This window comes from Pseudorca crassidens, chromosome 15 (genome assembly GCF_039906515.1).
Source record: "Pseudorca crassidens isolate mPseCra1 chromosome 15, mPseCra1.hap1, whole genome shotgun sequence".
NCBI classification, from domain to species: domain Eukaryota; kingdom Metazoa; phylum Chordata; class Mammalia; order Artiodactyla; family Delphinidae; genus Pseudorca; species Pseudorca crassidens.
The window spans coordinates 9,917,551-9,935,699 of record NC_090310.1 but is presented as its reverse complement, the minus strand read 5'-3'; the positions used below and the strand labels follow the sequence as shown (position 1 = coordinate 9,935,699).

Genomic DNA, 18,149 nt, shown 5'->3' with positions numbered 1-18,149 from the left:
GAAGTCCAAGATCAAGGTGTCAGCAGAGTTGGTTCCTTCTGAGGGTGAGGAGGGAGCATCTGTTACAGGTCTCTCTCCTAGCTTCCTGTGGTTTACCAGTGGTCTTTGGAATTCCTTTGCTTTCACGTGGCATTCTCCCTGTGTCTCTTCACATTGTCCTCCCCTGTGCTTGTCTGTTTCTGTGTCCAAATTTCCGCTTTTTATAAGGACATTAGTCATACTGAATTAGAGCCAACCCTAATGACATCATTTTAACTTAATTACCTCTGTGATGACCCTATTTCCCAATAAGGTCACATTCTAAGGTACTAGGGATGAAGATTTCAACATATCTTTTTTGGGAGGACACAATTCAACCCATAACAGTTATGGAGAAGATTTGAAGATATTACTGTTAGAGGATTGGTAGAATTGCTATATTCTTAACCTTTGTGGGTGAAGTTGAAGCCAATGTGATATAGTATTTAAGATTCGGGGGCTACTATTTTTTTCGCAGTTTTACTGAGATATAATTGACATAGAGCACTGTATAAGTTTAAGGTGTACAGCATAATGATTTGACTTACATATATTGTGAAATATTATTTGGTTTTTAAAGGGCAGAGGGATCAGCACAGATGTTCATTGCTGGGTTACTTATAATGGTCAAATAGAGGAAATATCTAAATGTCCCACAGTAGGAGGATAGTTAACTAGATGCTGATGATGAGAATGATAACCAACATTCTTCATGGCTTACTCTGTGCCAAACACTGTACCAATGACTTTATATGAAAATTACCGTTTAAGTGTAAGTTATGGTTCACAACCTGATAAAGAACATCTACAAAACCCCCCACAGCTAACATCACACTTAATAGTCAGAGACTAAAAAGCTAAAATCAGGAACAAGATGACGACGGCAATTCTCACCATTGCTATTCAACTTTGGTTGTTTTTTTGTTAATTAACTAATTAATTTATTTTGGGTGTGCCGTTTCTTAGTTGTGGCATGTGGGATCTTTAGTTGTGGCATGCGAACTCTTAGTTGCGGCATGCATCTGGGATGCCCCGCCCAGGGATCGAACTGGGCCCCCTGCATTGGGTGTTCCCCTGGACCACCAGGGAAGTCCCGCTGTTCAACTTTGTACTGGACGTTCAAGCCAGGACAATTAAGCAAGAAGAAATAAAAGGCTTCCAGGTCAGAATGAAAGAACTAAATTACTTCTACTTGCAGATGACATAATCATGTATATATAAAACCTAAGGAAGCCATTACACACACACACACACACACACACACACACACACACAATTAGAGCAAATGAATGAACTTAGCAAGGTTGTAGGATACAAGACCAGTATACAAAAAACATCAATTGCATTTCAATCCAAAAATGGTATTAAGAAAACAATTCTGCTTATAACGCTAACACACATATATGGAATTTTAAAAAGTGTTACTAATGAACGTAGTGGCAGGGCAGGAATAAAGATGCAGACATAGAGAATGGACTTGAGGGCACAGCAGGGGAGGGGGAAGCTGGGATGAAGTGAGAGAGTAGAACTGACATATAGACACTACCAAATGTAAGATAGAGGGCTAGCGGGAAGCTGCTGCATAGCACAAGGAGATCAACTGATGCTTTGTGACGACCTAGAGGGATGGGATAGGGAGGGTGGGAGGGAGGCGATATGGGGATATATGTATACATATAGCTGTTTCACTTTGTTGTACAGAAGAAACTAACACAACATTGTAAAGCATTTATACTCCAATAAAGATGTGAAAAAAAAAGAATTCTACTTATAACAAACTCAAAAATAATACAATATTTAGGAATAACAGTTTAAAAAGTAATGTAAGATTTGTACACTGAAGACTATAAAACATTATTAAAGAAATTAAGGAATGGGACTTCCCTGGTGGCACAGTGGTTAAGAGTCTGCTTGCCAATGCAGGGAACATGGGTTTAAGCCCTGGTCCAGCCTTGCATGGGGGAAGATCCCACATGCTGCAGAGCAAGAAAGCCTGTGCACCACAACTACTGAGCCTGCGCTTTAGAGCCCGCGAGCCACAACTACTGAGCCTGAGTACCACAGCTACTGAAGCCCACAGGCCTAGAGCCCGTGCTCTGCAACAAGAGAAGCCACTGCAATGAGAAGCCCACACGCTACAACGAAGACCAGCCCCCACTCACCGCAACTAGAGAAAGCCCGTGCACAGCAACAAAGACCCAACGCAGCCAAAAGCAAATAAATAAATTTATAAATAACTTAATTAATTAAAAAAGAAATTAAGGAAGACCTCAATTAATGTAAAGACATCCCATGTTCATGGATTAGAAGACAATGTTATTAAGATGATAATACTCCCCAAATTGATTTATAGATTCCAAGTGATCCCTATCAAAATCCTAACTAGCTTTTTTGAGCAGAAATTAAGAAGCTGATCCTAAGATTTATATGGAAATATAAAAGACCCAGAATAGACAAAACAATCTTGAAAAAGGAGAACAAAGTTGGAGGACTCACTACTTCCTGATTTCAAAACTTCTATAATAGAGTGCAGTACTGGCATGAGCAGAGATACCTGTATCAGTGGGACAGCATTGACAGCCCAGAAATAAACTCTCACTTCTAGTCAATCGATCTTTGACAAGTGTGCCAAGACCAATCAATGGGGAAAAAATTGTCCTGTCAACCAATGGGACTGGTAGAGTTTTGTTTTTGTTTTTGTTTTTTTGTTTTTTGCTGTACACGGGCCTCTCACTATTGTGGCCTCTCCCATTGCGGAGCACAGGCTCCGGACGCGCAGGCTCAGTGGCCATGGCTCACGGGCCTAGCCGCTTTGCAGCAGGTGGGATCTTCCCGGACCGGGGCACAAACCCGTGTTCCCTGCATCAGCAGGCGGACTCTCAACCACTGCGCCACCAGGGAAGCCCTGGTAGAGTTTTATATATACATGCAAAAGAATGAAATTAGATGCCTATTTCACACCATGTACAAAAATTAACTCAAAATGGGACATCAACCTAAATGTAAGAGCTTAAAACTCAGTCTCAGAAGAGGGTAAATCTTTGTGACCTCGGATTAGGCAGTGGTTTCTTAGATATGACAACTAAAGCAACAAGAGAAAAAACAGATAAGTTGGTAGCCAGCCACTGGGGGAACATGGACCCCAACGTTCCCTGCCTCCAGGGATTCACACCCTGTGTTGTCCTCTTAAGTTGTACTAGGTGTGCTGTGTGATCAGCAGCAGAAGGCAGAAGTGATGATCTCAGGGGATTAAAAAGTCTGAAGCTTCTGTCTTTGGTGCTCATTTTCTCTCTTGAATCACTTTCTGGGGGAAGCATGCTGCCACGTTGTCAGCAGTCCTAAGGTGAGGCCTATGTGCTGGGAAACTGAAGCTGCTGTCCAACAACCATCAAGAAATTGAGGTTTCGGTTTCCCTGGTGGCACAGTGGTTAAGAATCCACCTGCCAATCCAGGGGAAACAGGTTCGAGCCCTGGTCCGGGAAGATCCCACATGCCGCAGAGCAGCTAAGCCCACGCGCCACAACTACTGAGCCTGCACTCTAGAGCCCACGAGCCACAACCATTGAGCCTGAGAGCCACAGCTACTGAAGCCTGTGCGCCTAGAGCCCGTGCTCTGCCACAAGAGAAGCCACCGCAATGAGAAGCCTGCACGGTGCAATGAAGAGTAGTCCCCGCTCGCCGCAACTAGAGAAAGCCTGTGCACAGCAATGAAGACCCAACACAGCCAAAAATAAATATATTTAAAAAAAAAGGAAAAGAAACTGAGGTTTGCCAGCAGCCATGTGAGTAAGCTTGGAGCAGATTCTCCTGCCCCAACTGAACCCTTAGATGACTGCAGCCCAACCCACAGCTTGAGTGCAACTTCCTAGGAAACTCTGATCCAAAACCACCCATCTAAGCTGCTCTTAGATTCCTGACCCTCAGAATCAATATTAGATAATAAATGTTTGTTATTTTAAGCTATGAAATGTCAGGGTAATTGGTTCACAGCAATCGATAAAAGGAATAGATGCCCCTCGTTCATGCAGTAAGCCACTCTGGGTAAATCTAAACTTCAGAGACAGAAGCAACCGGCAGTAAAGGATGCATCTACAAGGACGTTTATTGCCACTGGCTTTGTTTTGGAAAATGATTCGGTATAATTATAAATTATGGTGGTACTATTCTGTAGGACGATTGTACAGCTTTTGATGGGAATCTGAAAAGATTCATGATACATCAAGTGCAGAGAAAAAGAATTGCTGAGTTATTGGTATGGTATCTATAGTAGGCATTGCTGGATGTGTCTCCCCAATACCTGTACTCCCCTTCTTCCTTATTCACAGGCCATGTACCCAGCTTAAAAAATAAACCTCGGGACTTCCCTGGTGGTCCAGTGGTTAAGACTCCCCCTTCCAGTGCAGGGGGTACGGGTTTGATCCCTGGTTGGGGAGCTAAGATAGCACATCCTCACAGCCAAAAAACCAAAACATAAAACAAAAGCAATATTGTAAGAAATTCAATAAAGACTTTAAAAATGGTCCACATCAAAAATTCTAAAATCAATCAATCAATCGATCAATCAATCTTGATTTCTCAGCTTCCCTTGCAGCTAGGCATGACCACATGACATATTTCTGGCTAATGAGATCTATAAGCAGAAATCTACAGGAAGGAACCTCTGGGGAAAATATTGTTTTTCTTGTAGCACATTATTATACTTTTAATCAGAATCAGCTGGTATATGCCTGTTATCTTTTGCCTTCCTTCTTCTGTCTGCCTGGAACATGGACTCAGCGAATGCAAGGCAGAGCCGTCTTGTGACCAGGGGACCAAAGTCACACTTTCAGGATGGGGAAACATAAAGAGATGTGTGCCTGAGTGGCGGCAGCAGCCCACATCAGCTAACAAAACACATTTCTTACTTAAGCCACCATTTAGGTGCCGCATGCACTCCTGATTACCGTAGGATCCATTTTCATTTAAAGGAAAAAGAAAGGGAGAAAAATTACCAGTGGATGTATGTGTGTGATGAATTATACCAGCATAAAGATGTTGAAGGATACACATGTCACCATGAACATTGACAGTTAATAGCAACGGATAAACTTGGAGGCAAAGTCGAGATTATTAAGTTTCCGTTTGTACTCTATGTTGTTGACATTGGTACAGGAAATGTTCGTTAATTTCGTGATAAAATACAATAGTGTCCCACCTTACAAAAAAAAGAGAGGAAGGGACTTCCCTGGCGGTCCAGTGGTTAAGACTCTGAGCTTCCGCTGCAGGGGGCACGGGTTCAATCCCTGCTTGGGGAACTAAGATCCTGCATGATGCGTGGTGTGGCCAAACGAAAACAAAAACAAAACAACAGAATAAAAAGGGAGAGAGGAAGAAAGAAAAAGGGTACAACACCTTCTTGGAATTACCTGTTATCACTCAGCCAGCTCAGGTTCAAGGCAAGCTGGGCCCCAGTGACTGGGCAGGTACTACAGAGAGTGTCGTGGAGCCAGGCGTGGGGAGACTGAGGAAATGGAAGATTCGGAAGAGCTCTCCAGTTTGAGCCAACACCACCAGATTCAGAGTGTTCCGCAGGCCTTGGCGTGGAGGGTGGGGCCCTAGCACTGGCAGCCTAACGAGGCAGGCACCCAGGAGATCATCAGAACCCCGCCCGGAGACAGGAGGCTCCAGGGTCAGGTGCAGCCTGGCAGAGAAGGAGAGCGGCCAGGGGTAGCTGGGGCCCGGGATCAGCGGACGACACAAGGCAGGGGTCCTGACCTGTGGCCTAGCACGGCTGTGGCCTGTAGCGCGGGCCCCAGGCTCCCCAGCGGTCCTGGCTTTCAGGAGCAGGGCTCAGTTACCTTGCCTGCTCTGGAGGCCTGGCCTTGGGGCTGGATCCCGCCGCCGTCCATGCAGCTGAGCAGGGCTGCGGCACACAGGAGCCAGGTGTCCGGACCAAATCACAAGCAAAACTGTGCAGCTGACTGTGCTTGGGCTTTCCAGTGATTCTTCACTTTCTGGAGCCGTCATGGCCCTCTCTCTGTGGCACCAAGGGGTCGGGGTGAGGGCCGCAGTGCTGCTGTCCTGGCCCCACCTCCCCCAGCGCTGCCTCCCTGCTCCAGTTTCCTCTCTCGAGGCAGCCAGAAGCTTCCTGTCCCCTCGGGCTGTCTGGGCAGCTTCCTCATTTGTCTCTCGACGTCTTGCAGCAGGTGTCTGGATTGCTTCTGTGCTGAGAAAGGCGGACAGGCTGGGAGCAAACAGAGAGCCTCTGGGATTCTTCAGAGGTGCACCGTGGAAGGAATGGCAGCTCCGCTTGGCGGGGCCCAGCTAGGTTCTGGGGGAGTCGGTGGAGAGAGGCCACCATTTTCCTGGACCAGGCCTGATCGCTTTGTTTCTTCCTCCATCCTCCCCCACTCAAAGGCCGCCTTTTCTCTGCAGATAACAGAGTCTAGCTTCTAGGGGAGGTTGCCAGAAAAATACAGAAATTTGAATTTCAGATCAACACCAAATAATTACTTTTAGTGTAAGTTCTGTGTCAAATATTGCATGGGATATACATATCCTAAAGAATTATTTGGTGTTGATCTGAAAATCACATTTAACGGCGCATCCTGTATTTTTATTTGCTAAATCTGGCAACCCGATCCTCGGCTTTCAAAGTTCAAATCAGATTTCCCAGAAAGAGAACAAAAGAAAAGAAACCCATAAAAAAAACCGGTGAAAAGAGCATGTGTGCGACTCAACAGCTGCCCCTCCTCAGGGTCTGGGGTTGGAGAGACCTCCCCCCCCCCGGGGGGGGGGCGCGAGACAGAGAGAGGCTCAGTCTGGGAGGGGACACCCGGGTCCAATCCTTACTCAGCCACCAACTTCCTGTTGGTCACCCCGGGCAGGGGCTGGGCCTCCCTGGGCTCCCAGGCTGGCGTCTGTGGCCTCAGCACCCGTCCATTCATCACACTGGTTCTGAGAAACCCCTCCGTGTGTCAGACTCAGGCCTGGGAGAGGAGTGGGATTCCCGGCCCCTTGAGCAACTGGCCAGCAGTTGGTATGTGCAAGATACAGTCACAAAAAAGGATCCCCGTGATCCCGAAAGACGGAATTTCCTCCTCCCTCCAGATGGAGAGTGACTCAGCCCCCACTGGGCCCTGAACCTGCCCTCTTCCTGGTGCCTGTGGCCACTGCAGGGACTGCCTCTGGGAAGCATCGCCTGTCATGGCACTTAGAGTACTCAGCACTGGCACGGCCATCATTGGCACAAAGCCCTCTGGGGCTATTCTCTCTGTTAGGGGAACCACTGACGGAAACCGCCCACCCTGGCCAGGCAAGATAGTAGTCACTTGCAACAGGAGGTCCTGGTAAGGAATGCGGAACTAACAAGCTACCACCAACCAGAAGAATTCAGGAAAGGTCAAAAGTAGAGAGGAGACGCTAGTCCATATGTCCTACCAACCTCCCAGAATCCTTCTCACTGAAATCCACCCTGGCTGAGTGATGTGCACGCCACCAGGAAGGACCCTGAGTCAGAGTGATTGGCCAGAGACAACCCAGTTACCATAAAACCCGAGACCATAAGCCACGTGGCAGAGCAGTTCTCCTGGGTTCCCTTACCCTGCTGCTCTCCGCCCGGGCGCCCCTTCCCAATAAAGTCTCTTGCTTTGTCAGCACTTGTGTCTCCTTGGACAATTCATTTCCAAGTGTTAGACAAGAGCCCATTCTCGGGCCCTGGAAGGGGTCCCCCTACCTTCAAAATTTCTCTACAGTGGTGTAGTTTCAAGATGCTCTGGAGGGACTTGCTTTCCCTGGACCAGCTGGGTTGGGTTGGATTAAGACAAGCTTGGGTCTCCCAGATGCCCACCTATAAGTGTCCAAGGGGCTTCCGATCACCTGGGTGGGCCAGGAAATCTTTGAATGGCAGGCTGAGGATGCTCTGGTCGATACTACGTGCTTTTTCCAGCATGGATGGATGGTGGGAAAAACGGAAGGAGAGAATTTGATTTCAATGACTAGAGAGGTCATCTAGATGCCACCACTGTCCTCCACACAGCAGCCAGAATGCTTAAAAAAATTTTGTTTTTAATCATGGTAAAAAATATATAACACTCACTATTTAGGTGCATAGCTCAGTGGCACTAAGTACCCTCACAATGATGTGTAACCATCACCACTATTTCCAGAACGTTTTCATCATCCCAAACAGAAACTCTGTACCCATTAAATAATCATTCCCCAGGGAATTCCCTGGACGTCCAGCGGTAGGACTCTGTGCTTTCATTGCTGAGGGCCCAGGTTCGATCCCTGGTCAGGGAACTAAGATCCCACAAGTTGTGTGGTGCAGCCAAAAAAAAAAAAAATAGAAAGAAAGAATAATCCTTCCCCATTCTTTCCCCTCCCCTCCTAGCCCCTGGTAACCTCGAATCTCCTTTCTGTCTCTGTGAATTTGCCTGTCCAAATACCTTATAGAAATAGAGCCGTATACTAGTTGCCCTTTTGTGCCTGGCTTCTTTCACTCAGCATGTTTTCAAGGTTCATCCCTGTTGTAGCACGTATCAGAACTTCCTTCCTTTTTGTGGCTACATCATATTCCATTGTATGGATACACTACATTTTGCTTATCAGTTCATCTGTTGGTGGACTTCGGGTTGTTTCCACCTTTTGGCTATTGTGAATAACGTTGCAATGAACATTGGTAAACAAATACTTATTTGAGTCCCTGCTTTCAATTCCCTAGGGTAACGCCTTAGAGTGGAATTGCTAGGCGAAAATGAAAAACTCCTGTGTTTCTCCTCTATTACAACATTCTGCATTTCTGGTCACCAAATGTGTGGGGTTTTTCCCACACCAACCAATTTTCAGACACCAGCTTAGTGGGTCTATAATTTAACTCAATTTTAATGCTATCTACCTGGAGATAGCATCAGATCCCACAGGTTAAGGGCTCAATTCCACAAGACTGACCCCACTTTGGATGCCAATCCTAAATCCAGGTTGTCACCTGAGCTTCTGAAGGGCTGGTGATAAATTAGAGGTTTCCATGACTCCCTTCTTGGGTTCAGTCATTTGCTAGAGTGGCTCACAGAATCAGGTTAACAATTTCCTTACTAGATTTCCAGTTTATTACAAAGGATGTTAAAGGATATGAATGAACAGCCAGATGAAGAGGTACATAGGGCCAGGTCCACAAGGGTACAGAGCACAGGGACTTCTGTCCCAGTGGAGTTTGAGGTGCGCCACCCTCCTGGCACATGGAGGCGTTCTGGTTCATCCACTTGGAAGCTCTCTGAACCCGTACCGTAGGGATTTTTATGAAGGCTTCATTACTTAGGCAAGACTGATTAAATCATTGGCCATTGGTGAGTAATTGAATCTAGCCCCCTTTCCCTCCTCAGAGTTCAGGGGGTGGGGCTGAAAGTTCCAACCCTCTAACTATAAGGCTGATTCACCTGGCAACCAGCCTCCTTCCTTAGGGGCGGTCCAAAAGTCACCGCATTAACATAAACTCAGGTGTGTTTGAAGGGCTTGTTATGAATAACAAAAGACACCTCTGTTGCTCTTATCACTTAGGAAATCCTGACAGTTTTTGGAGTTGGTACCGGGAAAACAGGTGAAGACCAAAATATATATTTATCATATCACAATATCACACTGGTCATATAATTCCATGTTTAACTTTTTGGAAAACTGCCAGATGCTTTCCCACAGAGGCTGCACCATTTCACATTCCCACCAGCAATGCAGGAAGTTTCCAGTTTCTCCACATCCTCTCCAACCCTTGCTATTTTCTGTTTTCTTTTTTATCATAGACATCCTAGTAGGTGGTACCTCATTGTGGGGTTTTTTTTTTTTTTTTTTGGCCACGCTGTGTGGCATGTGGGATTTTAGTTCCCCGACCAGGGATCGAACCTGTATCCCTTGCACTGGGAGCGCAGAGTCTTAACCACTGGACCGCCAGGGAAGTCCCCCTCATCGTGGTTTTGATTTGCATTTCCCTAATGATTAATGATGTTAAGCATCTTTTCATTAATTGATTGGCCATTTGTATATCTTCTTTGGAGAAATATCCACTCAAGTCTTTTGCCCATTTTTTACTTGGGTTGTGTGTGTTTTCTGTCTTTCTTTTTTTTTTTTTTTTGCCGTACGTGGGCCTCTCACTGTTGTGGCCTCTCCCGTTGCGGAGCACAGGCTCCGGACGCGCAGGCTCAGCGGCCATGGCTCACAGGCCCAGCCACTCCGCAGCATGTGGGATCTTCCCGGACCGGGGCACGAACCCGTGTCCCCTGCATCGGCAGGTGGACTCTAAACCACTGCGCCACCAGGGAAGCCCGTGTGTGTTTTCCGTTGAGTTGTTGGAGTTCTTTACATTCTCCACAGAGCAACCAGAGTGAGTTCTGAAGAAGCATAAATTGGAGCGTGTTGCTCCCATGACTAAATAAAACTCTTTGGCAGCGGCCAGGACACTGCGGATGAAGTCGTGCTTCTCCAGCTGCATCCCATGGCTCTCTCCCCTTCACCCACCACTCATCACCTCCACAGAAAGAAGTCCACTTCTTCCCCAGTCCCCAACTCAGGGCCCCCATGCCCTGCTCCCTCTCTCTGGAGATGTTTGTCTTCCTCCTGTTCTTTGCTTGGCTGACTCCTACTGACGTTTAAAGACTCAATTTCATCCTCGTCTCTTCCCTGGTCGACCTCAGCCTTGGTTCCTACACCTTGTCCATTTCCTTCACAGCTCTGGTCTTGTAGTTACATGTCGGCTGTTGACTTGCTTCTTGTCCATCACAGGCAGGAGGCACGAGGTCTTGGCAAAGATGCTTCATGAGTGTTTGTTTCATCACTAAATAAGCCAATGAATTGTCACTCCAATGGGCTTATGACCTTTCGGGAGGATGCTTTCTGGTCCCTTTCACCTCCTGGTCCTGACAGCCAACTCAAGAGGTTCACAGATCTACTGAAGACACAGCAGGTAACTCCCCCAACCTCTGCAGTCCCTGCCCATTTTCCAGATTCACTTCAAACCATTCTCTTCATTGGGGTCCAGGGAACCAGGTGCTTAGGCCCTGAGGATGTCTGAGGCCTGGAGAGCAGGAAGTCCCTCAGGGGATGAGGCAAGTGTGTGAGCCTCCCAGAGTCCTTAGAAACACCTCCTCTGAAAGGAGGTGGGGGCAGTAGCAAAGCAGAGAGAGAGAAGGAAGGAGGCAGAAGCAAAGGGAGCAGAAGCAGCCTGGGGTACTCCCTGGCGGCCCAGTGGTTAGGACTCTGCACTTTCACTGCTGCAGGCATGGGCTCGATCCCTGGTCGGGGAACTAAGATCCTGCAAGCCGAGTGGCATGGCCAAAAAAAAAAAAAAAAAAAAACAGCCTGCAGCTGCAGGGCTGGCTGACAGCAGAGCAGGGCAAGCTCTTGGAGAAGGAGAAAGGGTCAGAGACCCCCCCCCCAAAAAAATGAGGCTTCAACAAACTACCGAATGGGAGAAAATATATGCAAATCACATAGCTGATAAGGGGTTAATATCCAAGATGTATAGTGAACTCACACAACGCAAGAGCAAAAAGCAAACAATGGGCAGAGGAAGTAAGTCAGAAAGGGAAAGACAGATATCATATGATATCACTTATATGTGGAATCTAACAAAACAATGATACGAATGAACTTTTTTACAAAACAGAAACAGACTCACAGATCTCGAAATCAAACTTATGGTTACCAAAGGGGAAACATGGGGGGAAGTGATAAATTAGGAGATTGGGATTAACATAGACACAGTACTATATATAAAATAGATAACTAACAAGGACCTACTGTATAGCAGGGGGAACTCTACTCAATATTCTATAATAACCTATATGGGAAAAGAATCTGAAAAAGAATGGAGATATATATATAACTGATTCACTTTGCTGTACACCTGAAACTAACACAACATTGTAAATCAACTATACTCCAGAAAAAAAAAAAAGGGCAGAGGATCTCAATAGACACTTTCCCAAAGAAGAGGTACACATGGCCAATAGGTACATGAAAAGGTGCTCAAAATCACTGATCATCAGGGAAATGCAAATCAAAACCACAATGAGATACCACCTCACACCTGTTAGAATGGCTGTTATCAAAAAGACAACAAATAATAAATGCTGGCAAGGATGTGGAGAAAAGATAACCCTTGTGCACTGTTGGTGGGAATGTAAATTAGCATAGCGACTCTGGGAAACAGTATGGAGGTTCCTAAAAATTAGAAATAGAACTACCATATGATCCAGCAATTCCACTTTAGGGTATTTATTGGAAGGAAACAAAAACACTACCTCGAAAAGGTATCTGTACCTCTGTATTCACTACAGTATTATTTGCAATAGCCAAGACATGGGAGCAACCTAAGTGTCCCTGGATGGATGAATGGATAAAGAAGATATAGTCTGGGCTTCCCTGGTGGCGCAGTGGTTGAGAGTCCGCCTGCCGATGCAGGGGACGCGGGTTCGTGCCCCGGTCCGGGAGGATCCCACGTGCCGTGGAGCGGCTGGGCCCGTGAGCCATGGCCGCTGAGCCTGCGCGTCCGGAGCCTGTGCTCCGCCACGGGAGAGGCCACAACGGTGAGAGGCCCGCGTACCGCAAAAAAAAAAAAAAAAAAAAAAAAAAGAAGATGTGGTCTATATATACCCACACAATAGAATATCACTCAGCCACAAAAAAGAATGAAATCTTGCCATTTGTGACAACATGGATGGACTTAGAGGGTATTACACTAAGTGAAGTAAATCAGAGAAAGACAAATACCACATGATTTCACTTATATGTGGAATCTAAAAAACAAAATAACAAATAAAACAACAAAAAACTGGGACTTCCCTGGTGGCGCAGTGGTTATGAATCCGCCTGCCAATGCAAGGGACATGGGTTCGAGCCCTGGTCCGAGAAGATCCCACATGCTGCGGAGCAACTAAGCCTGTGCGCCGCAATTACTGAGCCTGTGCTCTAGAGCCCGCGAGCCACAACTACTGAGTCCATGCACCTAGAGCCCGTGCTCCACAATAAGAGAGGCCCATGCACCAAAACGAAGAGTAGTCCCCGCTCGCAGCAACTAGAGAAAGCCCATGCGTAGCAACTAAGACCAACGCAGCCAAAAATAAATTAAGAAAAATAAAAAATCCTTACAGATACAGATAGATTGGTAGTTGGCAGAGGCAGGGAGTGGACGATGGGTGAAATGGGTGAAGGTGGTGCAAAAGTACAAACTCCCAGTTATAAAATAAATAAGTCATGGGGATGTAATGTACACCATGGTAGGGGGGGGAAATGAAAAAAACGAGAAATGAGACTTCAAGAGGAAGAGCAGATTTCCTGAGCAAGGAAGGCTTGTATCTCAGACTTCAGAGCAGGACGTCTGGAAGGCGACAGAGAAGAAAACGACATTCTTTTTGCTGGGGGATGTTTAGGAGATATTAGGAGCTAGTGTTTCAGGCTGTGTGTTCAATAAGCTCTTTTTTTTTCAGGGGACAATAGCACATTGTGTGGAGTTTTCTGAGAGCACCTGCTGGGCCGGGACCGCCTGGGGAGGTGGCACAAGACAGGACCTTCCTGCTGGACCACAGAGCAGGGCACACCCTTGTGAAGCAAAGGAAAGGGGAAGGGCCAGCCAGGCTGAAAGCCGGGGCAGAGGAGTGGAGGTATGTTAGGCTCTAGAATGTTCTGAGAACAGTAAGGACATGGTTTGGCTGGAGCCCAAGGCACACTGGGAGATACAGAAGGAGTTGTTGGGGGCTGGGCCCCAGATGCCAGAGTGAGGCCGGAGGATTTCCTCCTGGGGCAGTGGGGTCCAGCAGAGCTGCGTGCTGGCAGGGCCGGCTGTGTTCAGAGCTGTGGCTGAGGATGGCTCCTCTCTGTACCACTTTCTCAGATGCCAGTCCAACATCTGTGAGCCAAGCACTCTGCTATAACTGGGGATTATGACAACACCTCTAATTAACAGTTTTAAAAATATGTGTGTGTATGTGCGCTATGTGTATGAGTCTGTGTGAGTGTGTATACGTGAGATTGTATGTGTTTGTATTTCTCTGGTCCTTCCAGCTGTGGCCTCCTGTTAATATCCCTTTCCTGTGCACTAAGAGGAGTGTCTTAGCAACTTTTCTGGGCAAGCCTTGAACTGGTACCCATTCTTCCCTCCTCTTTTCTTTAAAAATAAATTTATTTATTTATTTATTTTTGGCTGCGTTGGGTCTTCATTGCTGCATGCAGGTTTTCTCTAGTTGCAGAGAGCAGGGGCTACTCTTCGTTGCAGTGTGCAGGCTTCTCATTGCGGTGGCTTCTCTTGTTGCAGAGCCCGGGCTCTAGGCGTGCAGGCTTCAGTAGTTGTGGCTCGTGGGCTGTAGAGCACAGGCTCAGTAGTTGTGGCGCACGGGCTTAGTTGCTCTGTGGCATGTGGGATCTTCCCAGACCAGGGCACGAACCCATGTCCGCTGCATTGGCAGGTGGATTCTTAACCACTGTGCCACGAGGGAAGCCCTCCCCTTTTTCTTATTTTTTAAATAAATTTATTTATTATTATTTTTGGCTGCGTTGGGTCTTTGTTGCTGCCCGTGGACTTTCTCTAGTTGTGGTGAGCGGGGGCTACTCTTCGTTGCGGTGCGTGGGTTTCTCGTTGCGGTGGCTTCTCTTGTTGCGCAGCACGGGCTCTAGGCGCGTAGGCTTCAGTAGTTGTGGCTCGCGGGCTCTAAAGCGCAGGCTCAGTAGTTGTGGCACGTGGGCTTAGTTGCTCTGCGGCATGTGGGATCTTCCCGGACCGGGGCACGAACCCGTGTCCCCTGCATTGGCAGACGGATTCTTAACCACTGCGCCACCAGGGAAGACCCCTCTTTTTAAATGTACCTCTGTTCTTCTTCAAACGAGGAAACGAGACAAGAACTCCTCCCAGCTGGAGGTTGCCCACTGCTTTTCCACCCCTTGCCTTGTACGCAGAGCGGGGAGGGGCAGCTGCATGCAGGCTCTACCTTGGGCCAGCGCTTGGTGGCCTGAATCCTCTAAGTCAGGCAGCCCTAGCTTTGAATCCTGGCTTGGTGCTCAATTTTTCCTAGTTGTGTAACCCTGGATAATAACCCTTGATCTTTTTTGAACCTCAAATTCTTCATCTGTAAGAGGAAGAAAGAATATTTACCTTGCAGAGCTGTGAGGACTAACAGTGCACACAAAAGGTCTTACCTAATGGCTCTGGCATTTTAGACAGTTAGTATATAGTGGTTATATTACTATTACCTGCAGAAGTGTAAGCCAGGTGGAGTGTTTTTCGTACCTCTTGTAGCATCTAGTGTTTATCCTGGCTCCCATTTCCTACATCTTAGGTGGATCATTTCAGGGACATTGATGTTGAAACATCAGGCTTCTGGAGTCTAAACGCTTGACCAGAAATCAAACAAGCAGGCTTTAATGGTGGAAAACAGGCAGAGGCACCTGTCCTGGTTCCCCGTAGATGGGAGGGTGATGGGGTGGGGGCAAGGTTACTGGAATCACTAGGAAGGAGGATCTAGGGTTAAAGGAAGGGAATTCCCTGGAGGTCCAGTGGTTTTAGGACTCGGTGCTTTCACTGCTGAGGGCTCGGGTTCGATCCCTGGTCGGGGAACTAAGATCCTGCAAGCTGAGTGGTGCAGCGAAAAAAAAAAAAAAAAAAATAGAGTTAAGGGAAGGCTCACTTTCTGCCCCCTGTGGAGATGAGTGCAGTAATAACATGGTTTTATTTTATTTTATTATTTATTTATTTATTTATTTTACAGTACGCGGGCCTCTCACTGTTGTGGCCTCTCCCGTTGCGGAGCACAGGCTCCGGACGCGCAGGCTCAGCGGCCATGGCTCACGGGCCCAACCGCTCCGCGGCACGTGGGATCTTCCCAGACCGGGGCACGAACCCGTGTCCCCTGCATCAGCAGGCAGACTCTCAACCACTGCACCACCAGGGAAGCCCAACATGGTTTGTTTTTTAAAAGGAGGTGAAATTTAAAAATCATGAGGTGGAGGGTATTTCTGCCTTAGACTGGATGGTTCGGAGAGGCCTCCGTGGAGGGGACATTTCAGTGAAAGGTAAAACAGGAAGGCGCTGCCACGTGAGTTGGGAAGAAGGAGAGGCCTCTTTGAGGAAATGAAAGAAGGACCCCCAACCCCATGTGACAGAAGGGCAGTGCTGGGGAGACGGCCCAGGATATGAGATCAGGGGAGCACGGGGCAGAGGCCAGATCACTCAAAGAGAGTCTTTGGGTTGTTGGGGTCCTGTTTCAATCCACACACGTCAACCTCTACCCCCCTTCCCACTTCTGCGTCCTCCAAACTCGATCAACCAGAAACTCTGACACCAAGAGCTGCCCATCCTGCGACCACCAGCCTCCAGCTCTGCTCCTCCACTGTCTTCGTGCCTCAGTTTCCCCACCGAAAAATCCTTAATACTATTCTTCCTGAAGAGCCACTACATGAGGCTTCAAAGAGGTGCTACCATCCCTCTCCATCTTTTCTCTTCTTTCTCCTTCTCTGCTTGGCCCAGGTGGGAGGGAGCAGACCCTACACCTTGGAGGTCAGCAGCTGAGCCTTAATAAAGCTTTGACTCCTTACTTAAAAAGGTATCTAGAAGGGTTGTTGTGAAGCCCCTGCCAGTAGAGCTCAGGCTCACCCTCCTCCTTTTTTAGCAGAAGGGAAGCAGCTGGGCAGGTGAGGGAGGCTCCCTGCAGGGGAACAGGTGCATGAGAGCTGCTCCCCGCCCCCCTCCGGCCTCACCCTCGCTTTGTCCCTGCTCTGATTATTGCTTTATTACTGTTTTCAGTCAGATATAATTCCAGCATTTTCTATAATCTTGATCTTTTCATTGATACCAGATTTCTATACAAAGATTTGTATATAAAATGATTATGTACCCACCAGAATACATTCCCCAGCAATTAGAACGCCTAAGATGCAGCTCCCAACATGCTTCTGCACATTCCTCATTTATTACTTTTGAAAGTGTTTTGTGATTTTTTTTTTTTTGGTGCATGTGTTTACAAATCCAATAACAATTCTCATTTAGAGTTGCAAAACACGAAGCCAATTTTGAACCCAGACAGATGGCAGCTAAATGAAGTTTAATTAAAGAATGAGTGCTTTGAATCAAATCACTTTAAAAAGTACAGTACGCTGAGATTCTGGAGAGGTTGCATAAACAGCATCTGGCTCTCTTGCAGAAAGCAGGGGATGCTTGGGAGGACATACTGGGTAAGGCATCCCCCAGCGTATCTGGGGGTGCTGGCTGGGCACACTGGGCAAAGCGAGCAGGCGGGGTGGGGGGTGGAGGGGAGGTGGCCAGCGGCCCCCAAGCACATCCTCCGTACTCAGCCCGGACACACCTCCCAAAGCCCGGAGCGCCCGGGACAGGAGGGGAAACGGACACAGGTCACCTCTTGGTTCAAAAGCTTTGACTTGACGGGAGGGGTTCCGCCTTATGCTTTTATGAAATGAAGTCCGGCAACAAGGCGCGAAGGTTTGCTGCACCAACCTACCTATTTGCACACGTCCGAAAGATGACAGATGCAGACACTCTGCAGTCCGCAGCGCTGGTGTTCCGGGGTTCCAGCGCCCTTCGCCGGGGCTCCCCGCCTCTCCGCGCAGTCGGCGGCGGCACCGTCTCGGGCACGCGGAGCCCCGCCCTCCCGGGGCCGGAGCCACTTCCGGCTCTGGCCGCAGATCTGAGCCCGGGGGCGGGGCGACCCTGGTCGGTCTAGACAACCGGGAGGCGCCAGCTGGGGTGCGGGGGCGCCAGGTGGACCTGAGTCCCAGGCCGGCCAGGCCGCGAGGAGGCCGGTGCCAAGGCTGCAGCCGCTCACTGCTCTGTGGCTGACGTGGAGAAGAAAGGGGACAGATCGGTGGGATGAGAGGCAGAGGAGGGGGACAGACCGGGAGCGCCAAGAAGTTGGCACTCAGTGCTGCGGGGGAGGGAAAGCAGTGGGGTTTTTTAATCCAGGGAGAGATAGGATGAGATGGGGGAAGGCTGGGTGGCAAGAGAAGGGGGCTTGAAGGCAAGGTGGCAGCTGCAACGATGTCCTTGATCTCCTAGGCAGTTTATGCCTTGGGGGGGGTGGTCAGTAGAGGGGGTCGCCCCTCCCCCTGATCCTGGAGATTACAAGGCCAGCTGGGCCCAGGGCCAGGGGCCTGAGGATGGA

At 48.1% G+C, this 18,149-nt stretch overlaps 1 protein-coding gene across 1 annotated transcript in view; it reads right to left on the bottom strand.

Annotated features, from left to right (window-relative positions):
* The window catches only part of GTF2I (general transcription factor IIi), a 144,140-nt gene extending 126,632 nt beyond the window's left edge, over positions 1 to 17,508 (bottom strand). Inside the window, exon 1 of the mRNA XM_067705947.1 lies at positions 17,490 to 17,508. The gene's annotated coding sequence lies outside the window, so the exon portion shown is untranslated. The remainder of the gene's footprint in view (positions 1 to 17,489) is intronic.
* Between the last annotated feature and the right edge of the window lie 641 nt (positions 17,509 to 18,149).